The 18628-nt window shown below is 48.0% G+C and overlaps 1 non-coding gene across 1 annotated transcript; it reads right to left on the minus strand.

Annotated features, from left to right (window-relative positions):
- Nucleotides 1-16940: 16940 nt before the first annotated feature.
- On the minus strand, nucleotides 16941-17013 carry TRNAK-CUU (transfer RNA lysine (anticodon CUU)). The gene has a single exon. It is a non-coding gene; the product is annotated as a tRNA-Lys (tRNA).
- Nucleotides 17014-18628: the final 1615 nt, after the last annotated feature.

Below are 18628 nucleotides of genomic sequence, written 5' to 3' on the forward strand. Positions count from 1 at the left end.
GGGCTACCCCTTTAATGGGTGAGACAGCACATCATGTTGAGAAACATTTGTACAATTGCTTTGCAGTGTTGGGAGTCCCTTTAGCCATCAAGATGGATAATGGCCCTGCTTATTGTTCTTTTAAGTTTCAACGTTTCTGTAACTTATGGGGTATTCATCATGATACCAGTATTCCACACAACCCTACAGGCCAGGCAATTATTGAGTGAGCCCATCAGACATCCAAGGGCATGCTGCAAAAACAAAAAAGGGGAATGATAGGGTTATGCCTGGAAGAAAGGACAGCTAAGGCTATCTTTGTACTTAATTATCTCAGAACAACAGGAGATCGGGATGAACCACCTATTCTTGTGCATCATGCCCTCATATGTAGGCCATGTGAGGAATTACCTGATGGTATTCAAGTCATGTTTAAAAGCCCAGACACAGGGACGTGGGATGGGCCAGCAACAGTGAAATTAATGGGAAGAGGTTATATGTGCTTGCTTACAGATAAGGGATTTAGCTGGATTCCAGCTAAGTGGGTGAAATCTTACCTAAAGTCACACCTGCTAGCTAATGCTCTGTCCAGAAGCAGAACGTCGGTGACAACACCCACCCCAGACACAGCTGAACCCGATACTCCAGCATCTGAGGGTTGAACAACGGTTGAACTTTTTTGCACAGCTATTAACAGATGCGGACCAACTAGCTGGACCTGAGGTTACGGTAACCAGTAACAACAACTTACCACCACTTCCAATACAAGTCTTAAAACAAATTGAGCAAGTTTGTTTTGTTCATGGCTATTTTTGCAAACCATGGATCAGGGTCCAGTGTGTTAAATGCAAACTGAAGTGGTGGCGACAAGTTCGTCAGGAAAATAATCTCTTTATAGCTCGCAGGAAAAAGCAAATGGTTCTGAAGTGTGCTAGACAGCTGAGGAACTGAAACATATAAGGAAACTGGCTTGATTTCACTAATTAAACCAATTGTAGATGGTTATCTTTGGCAATCTGTTTTCAGTTTGGAATCATATAAGGTGTTGCCAGTGTTTGACTGAGGGCCCTGCAAGATAATTTTTTTCTTTCACATGGACTTAGAAATCACTCCACAGTTATGCATAACATTAGTTCATACCTTGAACCTAGAAAGACTAATAAATCAATTTAACTCAATATGCTATTTAAATAAAAATAACAGGCCTGTGGCCTTCATTATAAAACATCTGATGGTTTCATTGTGATTGTGCATTCCCCCTTCCTCGTTTTCAGGCTGCACTGTCATCTAAGAAATGCTCATTAGGCCTCAGCCTTGAAAACAACACATGGGATCAGCTCTTCCTGAGCTTATCAGAAACACTGCCTTGCTCCCAGGAACTGCTGTAGTCTAACAAGCTCCTGTTTTCCCTGTGAACAACCTTGGAAAATATTCAGTGCCTTAATGGTATAACATTGCTGTTCTCACATTTCCAAAGAAAGTGCTGATCCAAAATATGTGCAGTGTTATGAACAAAAATTCAGTTGATTTTTTTCTGCTACCACTACTGCTGGGCTGCTGCCTGTGTTATGGTAATTACGGGTCGTTGGTGTTAATGGTTGTTTTTGTATTAGTAAAGGCTCTGGCTAGGGCGAGGTAATGGCCCTTCTCCAAGACAGTAACGGGTGGAGACCTTCCCGAACAGTGAAGAGAAGAGACCTGGAGGGGGGGGTTTATGCAAAGTGACTCCAAGGACCAGAATGCTTTGTGGGACCCCTACTCCAAACGCACGGAGAAAACCCCAAAAACAACGAGCCAAATAAGAGTTGAGAGACTGGAGTGATGTCTGGACGTGAGGAGCCGAGTGCTGAGCCTGCAGAGATGCAGAGTCCCTCTTGCCCTGACCACGGGAGTCGTCCCCAGCGCCGAGACTGAGGGGAACCGCGCCGGGAAAAGTAACAGCAAAGGGATCATCACGCCCTAAAAGGCTCCCACGAGGACGTGATCCCCAGCTCTGCCCCTAGTGAACAGAGCTGCGCATATCCTCCTCCTCTGAGTCGCCCTGGGAGACACAACGGGGACTGCAGCCCTGCCGAGCTGCCCAATCCTGAGCTGATCACTTTTAATAGAGGCATTAAAAAGGAGAAGAAGTCTCCTGGCCCTGTTTATTTCAGCTGGGGGCGCTCGTCCGGAATAGCCACGCTGCAAAAAGACTCAAGACTGGCCATCTTGGAACTTCAGGGCAGCTGGCTATCAGGACCAGAGGGATCGGCTCAGAACCAGCGATGGCAGAGGACCACCGGAGCACCGGACTGGTGAGAAACCGGTGGCGGGAGCGGGAGACGTGCGCATGTGTGTGAATGAGACGAGGCCGGCAGCCGGACCCTCGACCTGAGAGTGGACCCCTTAGTACCGCGTTTCCGGACTCCTGCAAAGGGGCCGGCCGGAAACAGGTGGAAGCATGTGGAACTACGTCTCCCCAAGGGGAATAAAGGGCCCCCCCCCTCCAGGCGTGCGGAGGGAATATTTGTATGAGTGGCACGCACCCAGAATAAGTCCTGACAGAGGGAAGTCAGGCAGATTTCTAAGTCCCGAAAAGGATTCGGGTAGCATTTGAAAGTTTTGAGAAGGATTCGCGTAAGATTTGTCAGTCCCGAGAAGGATTCGGGTAGCTCACAAGCCCTGCAGGCAAAAGTAAGTCTTGACACAGGAGTCAGGCACAAACCCCAGCGAAGGAGGCTGTGGTTTGCTTTTAAGTCGTGATACAGTGTGTCGCAGACATTTTTTCATAGAAATCCTTTCTTTCAGATTTGTCCATCTTCTGAGAAGCAAAGGCCCAGAAGATGAATGTAAACAATTGTTATCAGCTGCTGTGGAAAGCAATAGGATGCACCTGTGATTGGCTCATCTTCCATGTGTACCATTAAGGGCCAATCACAGGAGCAGCTCAGGGACAGATTCCCTGGACACAGAATTTTGTTATAGTTTCTTTCTATTCTATTCTTAGCTTAGCAAGCCTCTGCAACTTCTCTCTTTATTCTTTTTAGCATAGTAATAATGTATTATATATCATATATCAATAAATCCAGCCTTCTGATCATCAAACAAGATTCTCGTCCTTCTCTCACCCCAGCGACCTCCTCAGGTCGCTGTAATAATGGTGAAGCCTAAAAATTGGCGGGTTAGGCAAACTAAAAATCAGGCAGTTGTTCTTCCTGACTGAGGGAGTTAGGCACGACCCGGATTCTTAAGGCGGAGGCTTCGTGTGTTCAAGTCCCGATAGATGTAAGACCTGACATGGGGAAAGTTGGGCAATCAAGAGATGGGGCAGTTGTTTCAGTATAAAGTCCTGAGCATCAGGCAGAAATTTTGAAGTTCAGTGGAGGAGACTGAAGCTCCTCAAAGAAGGTTCTTTTTGAAATTACCGGTCAGTAAAGGCACCTTTGGGATTTTTTACTGTTGAGACCTGTAAAATGGGAGGGTGTAATAGTAAAAAGACCGGCAAGAGACTGAGGGACATACCTCCCAATAGTCCCTTAGGAGAACTGTTAGTAAAATGGGATTCTATAGAGGCCACGGAAGGATTAGATAAAGTGAAAATGATCCATTATTGTATGGAAGTGTGGCCAGAATTAGAGTTGCAAGGAGGATGGCCTTGGTGTGGGACAAAGGATAAGTGGATGTGCCAACTATTAAATAATTATCTGACAGCTCGAGGGGATACTGATCCTGAGCAATTACTGTATGTATCTTGCTGGTTAAAGAGCGCTGTTGAGGATGAAAGGGTGCAAATTTGTAAGACACAGAGGAAGAAAGAGGGGAATGAAGGAGGGGGTGATAGGACTAGTAAAAGATGGGACCCCCTGGATTATTTGCCTCCTTCTGCCCCTCCACCTTATAATCCTCTTCTTCAAGCACCGCAAATGGCAGGTCCGGTTCTTCCCCCGGCTGCCATCTCATTAGCACCTGCTCAAACTCCTCCTTCTACCTCTTCAGCTTCCCCTATGATAAACCCAGTATCTCCTCTGGTAACCACTCCCTCACAACCCCCTTCAGCCCCTCCAGTTCCTTCTGCACCACCAAAAGTGCCTACTCCACCTGCTGCATTCTCCACCCCTTCTCCAGCTGCACCTAATATCCACTCAGGCTCTTCTCCCCCTCCTATTGCTGTCCCTTTACCTCCTCCTAGTTGGGACACAAATGCCTCCTCGCCCGATAAACAGCTATCAGCAAATACACCTGCTGATGGGCAGAAAGTTCAGGGTAACCCAGATATCCCTCAAAGTAGTTTGGCATCTGAAGATGGGCCGTACTGTAGCACCAGATCCAAGACCTCCAAGGCGGAGAGACTGTTTCCTTTCAGAGAAGTTCCTATGGGAGGAGTAGCGGGAGGTGTTGTCTTTGTGAATGCTCCCCTAACTGCTTCTGAGGTGAGAGGATTCAAGAAAGAGTTGGGGCATTTAGTTGAGGACCCAGTGGGCATAGCCAACCAAGTGGATCAATTTCTAGGTCCAAATATCTACACTTGGGGGGAGATGAATTCCATCCTGAGTATATTATTCTCCCCAGAAGAGGTCCAGATGATTAGGGTGGCTGGTATAAGAATTTGGGAGAAAGATAACCATCCAGGACCCCAGGTGCCATCAGGCGAACAGAAATTGCCACTAACGGATCCCAGCTGGAACCCTAACCAGGAGGAGGGGAGGAAGGCCATGAGGGAATATAGGTCTTTGATAATATGGGGGATCAAAGATTCAGTTCCCAAAGGAACTAACACCCAATTGGCATTTGAGGGTACACAGGAGAAAGGAGAAGCTCCTGCTGCCTGGCTTAACCGCCTAAAGCAGAACTTCCAGTTGTACTCTAGAATAGACCCAGACACCCCAGAAGGTCAAATGCTACTAAAAGTCCAAATTGTTACCAAATCTTGGCATGATATAAGGAGAAAACTGGAAAAGATGGAAGAGTGGCTAGAGAAGGACATTAATGAGTTATTAAGAGGGGCATTGAAGGTGTATTTAAGGAGGGAGGAAGAAAAAGCAAAGGCCAAGGCTAAGATCATGGTTGCTGTAGCTAGAGAAAGTGCAGAGTGGGCGGGTCCACCACCAGGAGGAGGCAAGGATAGGCCTCTTGTACTGTCAGGTGCAAGAGGGATAGAGACACCTCAAGTCCCTTTGAGAGAACGACATTGCTATTACTGTGGAGAGCCAGGACACGTCAGGAGGTTTTGTAGAAAGCTCAGTCTCGATGCAGCAATAGCCAGGGAACAAGATAATTTAGAAAAGATCCTTAGAAGTGACAATTAGAGGGTAAGGGGCTTTACACTTTAGGGGACCTGATGCAACATCTAGAAGAGCCCTTGGTAAACTTTGAGGTGGGACCCCTAAATGAAGAATTAGAATTTTTGGTTGATACAGGAGCAGATAAGTCCTGTCTCAGCAAAGTAACATCTGAAGTTAGACAAAAACAGCTAGGTAGAAAGGATATCCAATACCACCAAAACTGGCCAGTAAGACTTAACTTGTAATAAGTGGCGTGAAAGTAAAAGGTACCTTATTTTGTCTTGTTGTGTGTGTGAGAGTGAGTCACAAGCAAAGTCAGCTTCAACTTCCCGGGCAGGTAGGAAGGGGGGCAGTGGAAGTGTGTGTGTGACCTGCAAACCAGGCTTGTGTCCCCCGGGCGGGTGGGGTCTGTGACCAAAGTGTGTGTGTGTGTGACCTGAAAACCAGAATAGTGCTCCCCAGATGTGTGAGGGAGCCGTAGCTGTAAGAGCGTGAGTGACACGCAGACAGCCTCACAGGTGAATGTGCACCAGAGGCAACCAGAGTCTGGGCCCTTCCAAGAGGCCCAGAGATACTGAGACCTGTGGGCCAACCCCAAGGTGAGGGGAGGGCTATAGGGACCCGTGATTTTCTAGCAATAAGTTTGCGTCTTAAAGGTGTGGAGGAATGTGTGAAAGTGAATGAGAAATGAGAGAGTGAATATAGACGAGTTAGAATAGAGGTAATGTAGATTGTGCATTACAATTTTTACCACATCTCCTAAGAAGGAAGTGTATTGTGTAAAAGAATGGTGTAAGGAAAAAAAAAAAATAAGTGTAAGGGGTTGAAAAAAGTATTTAAGCTGTATGTGAAAGTAAGAAACAGAAGCAAGAGATAAATAAATAAGATCTTGAAAAACAGAACAGAAAACCAGTGAATTAAATACAGAGAGAAATAGGAGAATAAGAGTACTTTGGGAGTTAAGTTAGCCGAGAAAAATACAACTCCGTGCAAAATACAGAGTATGTAGAATTTGATAAGAGAAACATACAAGCTATGGAAAAAGAGAAATTACCAATAACCTTAAATAGAGAAACTGAGTTTTGATAAAATCATTAAATAGCAGACCATTAATGCCTGTGTTTGAAAGCCCGTTTCAGGTACTCTTCATTACTAATTCAACTGTGCAGACCAAAGGAAAAAGGTTGGATTCACATCACTCTCACCCCCTGGCATTGGACCAGGATTCAACATCAGGTTTTTTTCCCTCTGGCATTCTGGCATTGGACTGGACTCCACCCCTTTCTCCTTCTGGCATTGGGCCAGACTCTTAGTTTTTCCCTCTGATATTGGGCCAGAGTCCACACTACTCACCTCCAGGCACTGAATAAGGATTCAGCAACATCACAAGTTAATTCACCTGAGTATACTGTGATTTAAAGTTGACTCTCAGGAGGAAGAGTCAAAAAGACTGAACTGTATGGCAAAGAATTGGTATCAAGAGTTTTAACATTGCTTAAAATGTTTCGAGACTGTTCTGTGTAAACAATATTGGTAAAAAGTTTAAAACTGTAAATAAGTAATTCTGGTTTAAGTTCCTCAATTTAATTCTAAAGACTCCAGGTCAGTCCTCTACAGAACACTCGCCTGGGGGAAACCAAAATTTGTAGGGAATAGACCAAGAGATGTTTAACCATAGAAGCGGGTAGAAGGGACTCTAAAGAGCTTGGAAGCTTCCTCTCAGTAAAAAATTCCCCAAGAGGCAAGGCCGGGTGGGCATGCTGTGCAAGATGACCCATACCAGACTCTTGGGAAGGGTAGTAATGATGGCTCTGATTGCTGGTGGTGCTCTGGGGAGCCCAGCTGAGCCGTGCAGAGAGTGCTACCAACCCTGCTATGAGGAGGAAGTGAGCTCCTTGTCGAGAGTCCACATCAGTTCTAACCCTGATTGTGTTAACCTCTCCCAATTGGTCCTTTATCAGAAAACTAAGAGAGTGTATTGGATAGCATACAATACTGCCACTTTTAGGCAGCCACTCCTAAGAGAGTGTCCTATAGGGGAAGCCTGGTTGTGTTTTGAACGCGATGCTGCTGAAACAAGCTCAGCAGATCTAGTAAAAAGCAAAGAAATGGTGAAAATGGTAAGGAAAATGGTTTGTTACAAGTATTTATATGAGTGTACTGGAAAAGAGATAAACCCCTTTTGGAACACATTTCAGGGGAGCTCTAAACCCTTAAGTTTGATCTCATCTGGCAACTGCATTGCTAGGGTGATAAAACCAATTTTCTTATTACCCAAAGAAACTGGATCAAGTTTGGGAGTTCCTATATATAATGATTTGAGAGAAATTAAACAAAACCGGGAAAGTGAAATAGAAATTGGGAAAATCCAAAATTGTAAAAGCCAAGTTCGGATCCCAATATCTGTGTTGAACAAAGTCATCCGGCTCCAGGCAGTATTAAAAACAAAGAATTCAATTATTAGGAACATTTCAAACGAAATAAAAAGATTAGCATGTGTAAATAATCAAGATCAAACTCCTACACTTGAACCCAGTGGGTGGGAGAACTTGGAGATTTTCAGAAAAGATGTGTGGGAAAGGTGGTTTTTCTCGCTGTGTGTGTATTTGGAGGATTGCTCTTTTTACTATGCTTATTTATCTGCTTTAGAAAAATAGTATTTGCCGTGCGGACCATCCTGAAGAAACCAAGGAAAATAACAAGGTTAAGTAACCATGAATACCAAAGGGCACAAGAGATTTATAGTAGATTCAAAACAAAAAAATTGCAAGTTGATGCGAGCTTAAAATTTAAGCTTGATCAAAGAAAAAGAGGGGGGACTGTTATGAACAAAAATTCTGTTGATTTTTTTCTATTACCACTACTGCTGGGCTGCTGCCTGTGTTATGGTAATTACGGGTCGTTGGTGTTAATGGTTGTTTTTGTATTAGTAAAGGCTCTGGCTAGGGCGAGGTAATGGCCCTTCTCCGAGACAGTAACGGGTGGAGACCTTCCCGAACAGTGAAGAGAAGAGACCTGGGGAGGGGGGGGGGGGGGGGGGGGGGGGGGGGGGGGGGGTTTATGCAAAGTGACTCCAAGGACCAGAATGCTTTGTGGGACCCCGACTCAAAATGCAACGAGAAAACCCCAAAAACAACGAGCCAAATAAGAGTTGAGAGACTGGAGTGATGTCTGGACGTGAGGAGCCGAGTGCTGAGCCTGCAGAGATGCGGAGTCCCTCTCGCCCTGACCACGGGAGTCGTCCCCAGCGCCAAGACTGAGGGGGACCGCGCCAGGAAAAGTAACAGCGAAGGGATCCTCACGCCCTAAAAGGCTCCCACGAGGACGTGATCCCCAGCTCTGCCCCTAGTGGACAGAGCTGTGCATATCTTCCTCCTCTGAGTCGCCCTGGGAGACACTACGGGGACTGCAGCCCTGCCGAGCTGCCCAATCCTGAGCTGATCACTTTTAATAAAGGCCTTAAAAAGGAGAAGAAGTCTCCTGGCCATGTTTATTTCATCCAGGATGAAACATTTTTATGACTAAAGCCTACATTCTTGCAACCCGATGTTGTGATATGACACTGGCCCAAAGCCAGACACCCAGAAGAGTTGCTCACTCACCCTCCCCTGCCACAGCTAGGCAGAGGAGAGAAAAAAAAGTTAAAGAATGTTTCATGAGTTGAGATAAGGACTAGGAGAAAACACTCCAAGGGCAAAACAGATTCAACTTAAGGTTGCAAAGTGAAATTTATTACTAACAGAATCAGAGGAGGATAATGAGAAGTAAAATATGCCCTTAAAACACGTTTCCCACCCAGCTCCTCTCTCCTTCCCACTGACATCACAGGGAGACAGGGCATGGGGCTTTTGATCAGCTCATCACTGAGGTTTTCTTCTGCTGCTCTGAGAGAGGAGTCCTTCCTGTGTGAGACCGTGGGGTCCCTCCCATTGGAGACAGTTGTCTGTGAACTTCTCCAGTGTGTGTGACAGCTACAGCTAGTATAAGCTGCACAGATAAAATTGGCTGGGCGATGTTGAGACCTTGACCAATCAGGTGTTCAAGCACGGGAATTTTGATGCCCCTATAAAAGGGGGCGTTCAATAATAAACATTGGCTAATGTTGCATGAACTCAGTATGTTCAGTTGTTTGCCTGTCTCCAAAACTGTGACAAGTGGTAAACCCCCTGTCCTAGGGTGACCTTATGATGCTTGTATCCCCATTCATGTGTTGTGTTAATGCTGGATATTCTGTTCTGTACCTTTAAGACTGGCTCTGAAGAGTGAAAGTTTTGTTTTGATTTTTCTTATCAGCCTGGCAGGACACAGAGACTGCTGCTTTTGCTGCTTTTGCTTTTCGCTTTGCTCGCTCTCGCTTCTTGCTTGCTTTGCTTCTGCCTGCTTTTTGCTTCTGCTCTTTAGCTAATTTAGCTAAACAGTCCAAATTTCTTCCTGGACTGTTTCCCCTCTCTTTTTTCCGACCATCTGGAACCTGCTCCGGACTGGGACCTGGGAACACCGAGAGTTTACACCTTATGGCTGCAGCAGCTGCCCCAGCGCTGGAGGGACTGAGAACAGAGCGACCACCCCCAAGAGAGACTTTCTGAATTTGTCATCTTTTTCCAGAGTGGTGTCATCCGGTATTGTTCATTTTGTGTTCTGGGGGGTGTTGTGCCTGGTAAATAAACAGGTTCTTTCCACTTCTCTCTGAGGAATTCTTCCCGAACCGGTTGGGGTGAGGGGCCGTGTGGGTTTGCTTTCTGGAGGGGCTCTCTTTTGGAAACTCTCTACCAAATTTGCCCTAAACCAGGACACCCCTGATGTGATACAACAGCTGTCGCAGGTAGACAAGGAAGACAGAGGGCAGTGTGAAGAGCTGCCTAACTCCAGACCCTTGTAAATACCCCTGTGAATAGAAGAAGACTGCCAGAAAACATGGGAAGATGAATTTCAGTGGAAGAACAGCCAGTTATTAAGGCATGGACCCTCCTTTATGGGAATGGGGTGTAGAATATGAAGAGTATGCTTTGTTAGCATTGCTGATGTGGTCTAAGAACCATGGGTTGGACACAACTTAAGAAGCCACCCTGGATTTAAAAACTTGTGGGCAGACTGGGAGATTCATAATCGAGGCAACCTTCATAGGCGATGAAGCTTCCATAAAAGTTATAAAGCCCTGCAGGCTCATTTTGGACTTGTTTAGGCAGTTAAAAACTGAGACATGCAGAGAGGATGGGGCACCGGGCGTGCAGGAGGAGACGATAGGCAAGACAGCCTTGCCAAACCACTGTACCATGTCAAGCAGTGGAGTTGTGTTGTGCCGAGACATCTCACCAGTGGAGCGCTCTGCAGCCGCACCAAGCCACTGTTCTGCATTGGACCATGCTGCCATGCTGGGCAAGAGCTCTGCAGCTGTGCCAGACCACGCTGCATCCTTTTCCACCACAGACGTGCTCGGACTGCCTCTGCTAAAGGCTGATTGGTTTGGTTGCAAAACCGTGCCTACAGTCCAGCCTCTGCTTGGCATGCCCACTCACCACTGTGACTCTTGGGCAGATGACGGAGATGCGTCAGCACATATACCTGGAAGCCAAACCACCCTCATACCCGGAAGCACCAGCGGGACACAGAATCCCAGGACTGCAGCGCCATCCATGCTGCTGCTGCTACAGCTGGAACTGTGTCGAAGGAAGGGGACCAGGACACCAGTTGGTTCATCACAGGCCCTTCAGGTGCAGTCCGGTCCCGGTCTCTCAGGTCTTTCTGGTCCAGTTTATTAAAGAAAGTATCAAACACTTATACAGCAAATAATAAGCTTATGAATATTCTGTAAGCCAAGCAATCTATTGGTTAAACTATAGCATTAACTCATCCTCATTCCTTAGGGGTTACATCTTTCTTTTCTCATGTCTCTTTCACTGTTTGTTATTATACCACAGCTAGGCCCAAGGACACTGCTATCTATGCAGGTGCAGGACTTGGAATTACCAACGGTTTTGTACTTTTCTATTCTCTAGCAGCTAAATTCCCAACAGAACTGGGACAGCCACAGGGACACATCCTGGCTAGGGACTTTGGAGACACCTGCAGAGGGAACCTGAGCCATTGCCCATCTGCCAAACGCCAAAGGAAAGCCTCTGCTGTGCTGCTGACAGCTACACCCGATCCAGTCAGTGTCTGGAGAGAGGTGAAGCGAGCAACAATCGCAAGCTGTAGTAAGCCCCTCAGGTTTAGCCAGGGCCCCTTGGAGAATAGAATGCTGACACAGCGGCAAAGAAGTTTCCTGTCTCCAGGGACATCCTCCTTGTACCTTATCCCTATAGCCATGTAAGGCCATATGTTGTTAACCCTACTATTGGCCACTTATGGTCACTCTAACACCTTTGCCATTGGTCAGGATTGAATCCGGGCCAAGGGTATAAAAGTAGCATACTGTACCCCTACTAACTCGGAAGAAGAAGAGCTGAGTCCCTTCATGGACCCTCCAATAAAGCCATACTCGTGGAACAGCCAGCGTCTTCTGCTTCTCCTCTCTCTACCGTCTGCTGGAGCCTTAGGCCAAGGGAAAAAGCTACCTAGCAAGCAAAGAGCTTGAAATCATAAGAGCTGCCTAATCACTAAGAGCTGAATATTCCCTGCTTGCTAGGGCTGTCCCGCGGCCTTGGTCTGAGAGCGAGCTGGCTTCTAGCACCCAGTCCCCTTGGGGACTGAGCTCTGGAGCTGTAACAGTTTGCATAGGATAAGACCAATCAAGGCTCATTTAAGTGGCCACCCAAATGTGTCGTTGGACCCTGGCCCCCAGGAGCAAAGTGTCACTGGAGCATCAGAGCCTTTCAGGGCCTCCTGTTATTGCCGGTTGGGAAGCCTCTCCTTCTGCGAAAGGACTTTTCGTTTTAGAAAATCCTCTCTGCGGAAGGCTCAATTCGACCCTCAACAATACATCTGGACGAGATAAAGTCTGAGGAGAACTGAGGAGCAGACACCCTTCCACAGACCCCTGACCCCAAAGGACGTAAGTATTAAGATTGCGCGCATACCTTTGAGTGCTGTAAAAACCTTTTTCGTTTTTTTTTCTTTTTTTTTTTTCATTTTTCTGTGGAAAGGGCTTGTAAAATCATGGGTACTTGTTTAAGCACCCTAAGACTAACAACTGTGAGAGAGAGTTATATTAACCATTGTAGAAACCTTATCTGTTAACAATTTCACTTTTTCTAAAGGTAGTCTGTCAAAAAAGACTCTTAAAAAAATTGTATCTTGGATTGTGCTGAATTTCCCTGAAACTGATAAGACCACAATTACTGAAAATTCCTTTTGGGATGCAGTTGGAAACACCATTTATATGTCTCAAACAAAACAGGACTTTTCTGTTACTAACTTCTTACCTTTATTTCATATAATAACAAAAACGATTGAAAAATCGAACTCTGAAAAAAGTTCCAAACTAACAGATCTTTCCTCTTCATATGCTAATTGTGCTGATAAGATAACAGAGGAATGTGCCTTGCAGGCCGGAGAGCCGCTGGGCTCTGCAGTGCTTCCTGCAGAAACCACCTCGGAGGCAGAAGCCAAGCACCGCCCCCCGCACATACTTCCCCCTCGCGGGACCCTCGCTGCCCAACTCCCCGTTTCCTGCAGCCCCCCATCTCTCCGGCTCCGCTTCCTTCCCGCATCCGGCCCCAGGGGCCCCGTTCCCTGTCCCTGCCGCCGTACCCTCCGCTGCGACCACCCCTCCCCCTGCGCCGCTCTACCCCCTCCTCCCTCCCCCCGCGCCCGTACTGCCGTTGCCGCCTCCCGTCGCCGCGATTCCGGTCCCCCCTACTCCCGCGCCGCCGTTCCCCGCCCCCGGTTGCTCCGTCGCGGTACCCCCCGCTCCCGCTGCTGCCCCCGCCCTGCCCCCCACTCCCTCCGCCGCGCCCGCCGCGTTCCCCGGTCCCATTATCGCCGCCACCCCACCCAACCCCGCGCTGCTATCCCCCACCCCCGCGACCACCCTCCCCGCCGTCACCGCCCCCGCTCCCGCCCCCCCCGAGACGGCCCCGGCCCTCCCGACCCCTCCCGCCACTTTCCCGAGCCATGCCCACACCCTGTCCTCCTGCGCCGAGCCGCACACATGTGCAGTAACACCAGCTCACCATATACCTGTCGTACCCCAAACCAGTGGCATTGCTTGCGTACCTCCAAACCCCCCAGGCGTGCATCCACAGCCCCCATACCCCCCTGCCCCCACCCATCCCTCCAACCCCTGACCCAACCCTCCTGCCACCCGAACGGATCAGAGACCACCTGTGGTGTCCCCCCCCAACCCAATCCGGTCCCTGCTGCTCTATGGCTACCCCTCACCCAATAGTGTTAACTTCGGGCCAGTCATTGAAAACGGTGAAAAACGCTTCTAAACGAAAGAAAAGGAATTCACGGGTAGCATATCCCTCACAGTGTTCCTCAGACAATGAGAGCTCTTCTGATGAATCTGATTTTGATGCGATTAATATAGACCCATGGGCTCTTATTAAGATAGAAGCTACAAAGTCTGGGAACTGGGACCTAGCACAGAAAATCACTGCCTTTCCAGTCGAGTACAGGCAAGGAAGGAATGGTGGGGAATCTAATATCAAGGCATGGAAACCAATTTCTAATAAGGAACTGGTACAATTGAGAAACATAGCCAAGGAACATGGACGTAGTTCACATATCTTTAGAAATTTCCTAGAAGCCATGTTCTCTGCACATGTCTTGCTTCCTCACAATGTAAAAAATATTTCACAATGCCTTCTGTCACCGGCAAAATATTTTTTATGGGATAGGCATTGGAAGAAACACTTAAAAACGTTATCAGATTCATATACTGCCGATGCTACTAAGACCAACTTCACAGTAGAACAATTGGCCAGTGAAGGAGACTTTCAAAAGCCAGCAGAACAAATGGAAACTCTGAATAAAGAAGCGCTGCAGGATGTAGCAATCGCAGCAAAAACCTCCTTGCTTCATATGCAGGATGAGTCAATGCCAACAATGCATTTTTCTACTATAAAACAAGACATTGAAGAAAGCTTTATAAAATTTGTGGACAGACTTAGAGATGCTTTGGAGAAACAAATAGAGAGTACTGAGGCAAGAAAGGAACTCTCATGTAAGCTTGCTTTCAGCAACTCAAATGAGAAATGTAAGGCCATTTTGAGGTCTTTACCCGTGGATACAGACCCCACTATAGAGCAAATGCTAGAATGCTGTACACGTCACATGTCCACTGAAAATACAGTGGCCCAAGCAGTTGCTAAGGGTATTGCTGAAGGAGTTTCTGGTGCATATGCAGTCATAACCTTTAAAGAACAAGCTAAATGCTATCATTGTGGAGAGCTAGGACATTATATAAAGGACTGTCCGGAAAGAACACCCCCCCGATACCATCGGAATTATAATCAAAGACCCCAACATCAGCAATGCTATCAATCACATCCTTTAAACTCCTTGAGGCGCCCGTTCGACCTTCGGGCACAGAATACAAATCAAAGGCCACCAAGACCCAATCACGCACAAACCCAGGCTGCTCCAGACCCAAAGGAGAAGCCCCAACCCACGGGACAACCCAAAGGGGTACCCGCCGGCAACTGATAACTGCTTTGTCCATTGACTTTAATGATAAGAATGTTCACTGTGTTCCTACAGGAAAATATGGACCTAAAGGGAGTCCTTCAGACATTTTAATTACAGGTGATTCTGTTAATACTCCGAAGGAAATCTTCGTTGTTCCGGAAGTGCTGACAGTGCAGCCGGGACAAGAGATCCTCGTGCAGGTATACTGCATAGATTTACCATTTTTTCTTTCTAAAGGAACTCCAATAGCACAGGCATTTTTACTCCCAAAGAATCACAGGGAACAGATTCCTCTCAACCCTACAGCTATGTGGGCACAAGTCATGGGACCATCCAAGCCTACCATCGAGTGCGGCCTCTCTCACAGAGGAGAGAAGACCCACCTGCCAGGGATGCTGGACACGGGTGCAGATGTGACCATCATCGCCCGTTCAGATTGGCCAGCACACTGGGATCTACAACCTGTTGCAGGCATGATTTCCAGGACTGGGGGAACTACAGTATCCATGAGGAGCAAGAACAACATCCTGGTTGAAGGGCCAGAAGGCAAGCTGGCAACCATCCGTCCATTTGTGGTAAGGGCCCCCATCACCCTTTGGGGCAGAGACGTTTTATCCCAGTGGGGTGCTTCCCCACGTTTTCCCATTCAGGATTTCTGACTGGGGCCACTGAGTTGAGCGCGCTGCCAGAAATTCCCCGTCTAACCTGGAAAAGCCACAAGCCAATCTGGACTGAGCAGTGGCCCCTCTCTAAAGCCAAGATGTGCGCCCTAAACGCCCTCGTGGAAGAACGGCTCAAAAAAGGCCACAAAGTGGAGTCCGACAGCCCTTGGAACTCTCCAGTCTTCATTCTACCAAAGCCAGGTACTAACAAGTGGAGGCTTCTCCATGACCTTCGCAGAATCAACGAAGTCATCGAGGACATGGGCCCTCTTCAGCCCGGCTTGCCCTCCCCATCGATACTGCCGAGAGACTGGACACTTGCTGTCATAGACATTAAGGACTGTTTCTTCAGCATACCACTACATCCTGAGGATGCTCCACAGTTGTGGGATCTCAGCACAGCAGTCCTGATGTGCAGAGTCACCGAGACAACCCTTGGGGGGCTCGGAGGTCCTGGAACGTGGCCAGAAGTGTCTGGTGGTTGGACTTTGATCCTGCACAGGAAACAACACCTGTATGAGGATGGGAGGATCACACAGGGATAAATGGTGAAGAGATTGATTAATTATAGTGTGAAACACAGGTTTTAGAATCTCGGTACAGGGGGGTTCTAGGGAGACAAGATGGAGGAATTAGGGCGTGTCCTGTCCTCCTTCTTCTTCTTCTTGTCGTCCATGTTCTGTGGTGGTGGTGGCACTTTGAGATTGGTTCTTACTATATGTGCACTTGCCAATAAGGGTGAAAGGTATTGGGGAGAAAAGGTAAATATCTTATACGTAGTTTTGGGTATAAAGATAACTGACTGCCTGTCCTGGGTTGACTATATGATGCTTTTATCCCCAATCGTCTCATTCTGTTTATGTTGAATAATAATAAGTTTTGTACCTTTAAGAGTGTTACAGAGAGTGAAGGGGGAGAGAGAAGAAGCGCGCAGTTTGTTTTCAGACACTGCACTCACTCCTCCACATTCCTGCTCCTGACTGTGTTGTCTGCGGACAGACAGCGGGGCAGAGAGCTCTTCTTTTGCTTTTTAGTTAGTGTTAGCTAGCTGAGGCAAAGAAGTTCCCCGGACTGTTTTTTTTCCCTTTTCTTTCGACCTCTTGGAACTGCTCTGGACTGAACACCCAGGAGAGCAGCGGCAGCTGCAGCTGTGGCCCACTGGGGCAGGCCTGGCCTGCGACAATTCCAGCACTGAGGGACTGATCAGAGACTGAGTGAGCTGCTGCTTGAACCCGGGGTTTTCTCAGTTTGTCATCTCTTTTAGAGTGGCAAGGGGGCTCATTGTTTTGATACTGTTTTGGTCTTATTGTTTAATAAACAGGTTTTTTTCCACCTTTCTCCAAGGAGGTATTTTTTCCTCCCAGACCAGCTGGGGGGAGGGGCCGATTGGATCTGCTCTTCCCACCGGAGCTCCTTTGGGGGATTCTTCCCTAAATTTGCTCTAAACCTGGACAAATACATGAATTGGCGCCCAATGTGGGGCTCGAACCCATGACCCTGAGATTAAGAGTCTCATGCTCTACCGACTGAGCTAGCCGGGCTAGCTAGGAATAGCTACCAATTCAGCTAGCTAACACTAACTAAAAAGCAAAAGAAGAGCTCTCTGCCCCGCTGTCTGTCCGCAGACAACACAGTCAGGAGCAGGAATGTGGAGGAGTGAGTGCAGTGTCTGAAAACAAACTGCGCGCTTCTTCTCTCTCCCCCTTCACTCTCTGTAACACTCTTAAAGGTACAAAACTTATTATTATTCAACATAAACAGAATGAGACGATTGGGGATAAAAGCATCATATAGTCAACCCAGGACACCGCCCCGAGGGCACTCAGTGTGCTCATGGCTGACGTGCTGTGCGGACCTCTGTCGGGCCGAGTGAAGATATTGTAGATAAAAATTAATAAACACTGAAGACCGAAAAAACCTGAAGACTCCTTTCGTCCTTTGGAGCGCGGGCTGCCCCAAGGCCATCCCGAGCCTTTCCAGACCATCAAAAACAGCCGAGAACGGGACAACTGTCGTCCGCTGGGTGGGCTACTCCCACCAAGGCGGCGGGATATCATCCCTGAAGAGCCAAGACTGAAGAGCCGAGAGGACAGCTCTAGATATGGACGAATTCCCAGGAGAGCACTGATAACTCCTGGGGGGACAAGCCAGAAGGAAAAACGGCCGAGAGAGTCTGAAAAAGACAGCAGTCACTGAGAATTACACCTCTCAGCTTCTGCTGAAGAAAGTTCATAGCAGAACAGCCCGGATAGGAACCAGAAAGGCGCCTCTGGATCCATCTCCTGTGGCCTGCTGGACAGAGATCGGGAGCCTTCGGAGTGCTCTGACGACAGAGATTCGGTCAGAAGGTCAAAAATAAGAACATGGGGGGCACACTCTCCCAGGAACAGCTGGGAATTTTGTCCGCCTTACAAGGCGTGGCACAGACATACACGGTCAGGATTCCAAAGAAGGAGCTGAAAGAGCTTTTATTGTGGGTGAGACTTAATTACCCATTATCAGAGATGCGTCTGTTGTTCGAAGTAGGGTTTTGGCAAGAAATTAATAGGCACCTCTATCTCCTAGCCACGAAAAAAGACGAGACAGCCTTAAAAGTGCTATCTCCGGCAAGAATAATGTTAGAAGGCATTTCTGTGCAGTCAAAGCGACTGGAAAGGCAACAAGATGTTGCGGGTCCGTCAGGAGCAGGGGTAGGAGAGCAAGGCTCTAGGCAGAGATTGGCTCTGGCCCCAACTAGTCAGGGGGAAAAAGCTCTCGAGGAATGGGAGCAGGGAATAGTGTCGTTACCTCCAATCCCACAACCCAGAAAGCACAAGAAATCCCAAAAACGTCCCGAAACCCCACAGAATACAGGGACTTCAGGCTCCGACTCAGAAGCGACGGGGTCGGAGGGAGGAGTCCCAGGGGGAGAAAAGGGGTCGGGGGAAGCGCTTTCTCGCGGCGGGCACGGCGGCGCGGTGGCAGCGGAGCAGGGCAGCGCGGCTGCGGCGGTGCAGGCGGGGGGGGGGGGCGGGGCGCGAGTAAGAAGGTAATGGGAGACACGGGTTCTGGTGCGGCTTTCGTGAAAATAACGCCGGGAACGGCGGCCGCTCCAACCGGAAGGGTGCCAAAGACTCGCGAGAAGGGCAAGGCTCGCGGAAACCCTGGGGGAGGGGT

Source organism: Zonotrichia albicollis, chromosome W (assembly GCF_047830755.1).
Source record: "Zonotrichia albicollis isolate bZonAlb1 chromosome W, bZonAlb1.hap1, whole genome shotgun sequence".
NCBI lineage: Eukaryota > Metazoa > Chordata > Aves > Passeriformes > Passerellidae > Zonotrichia > Zonotrichia albicollis.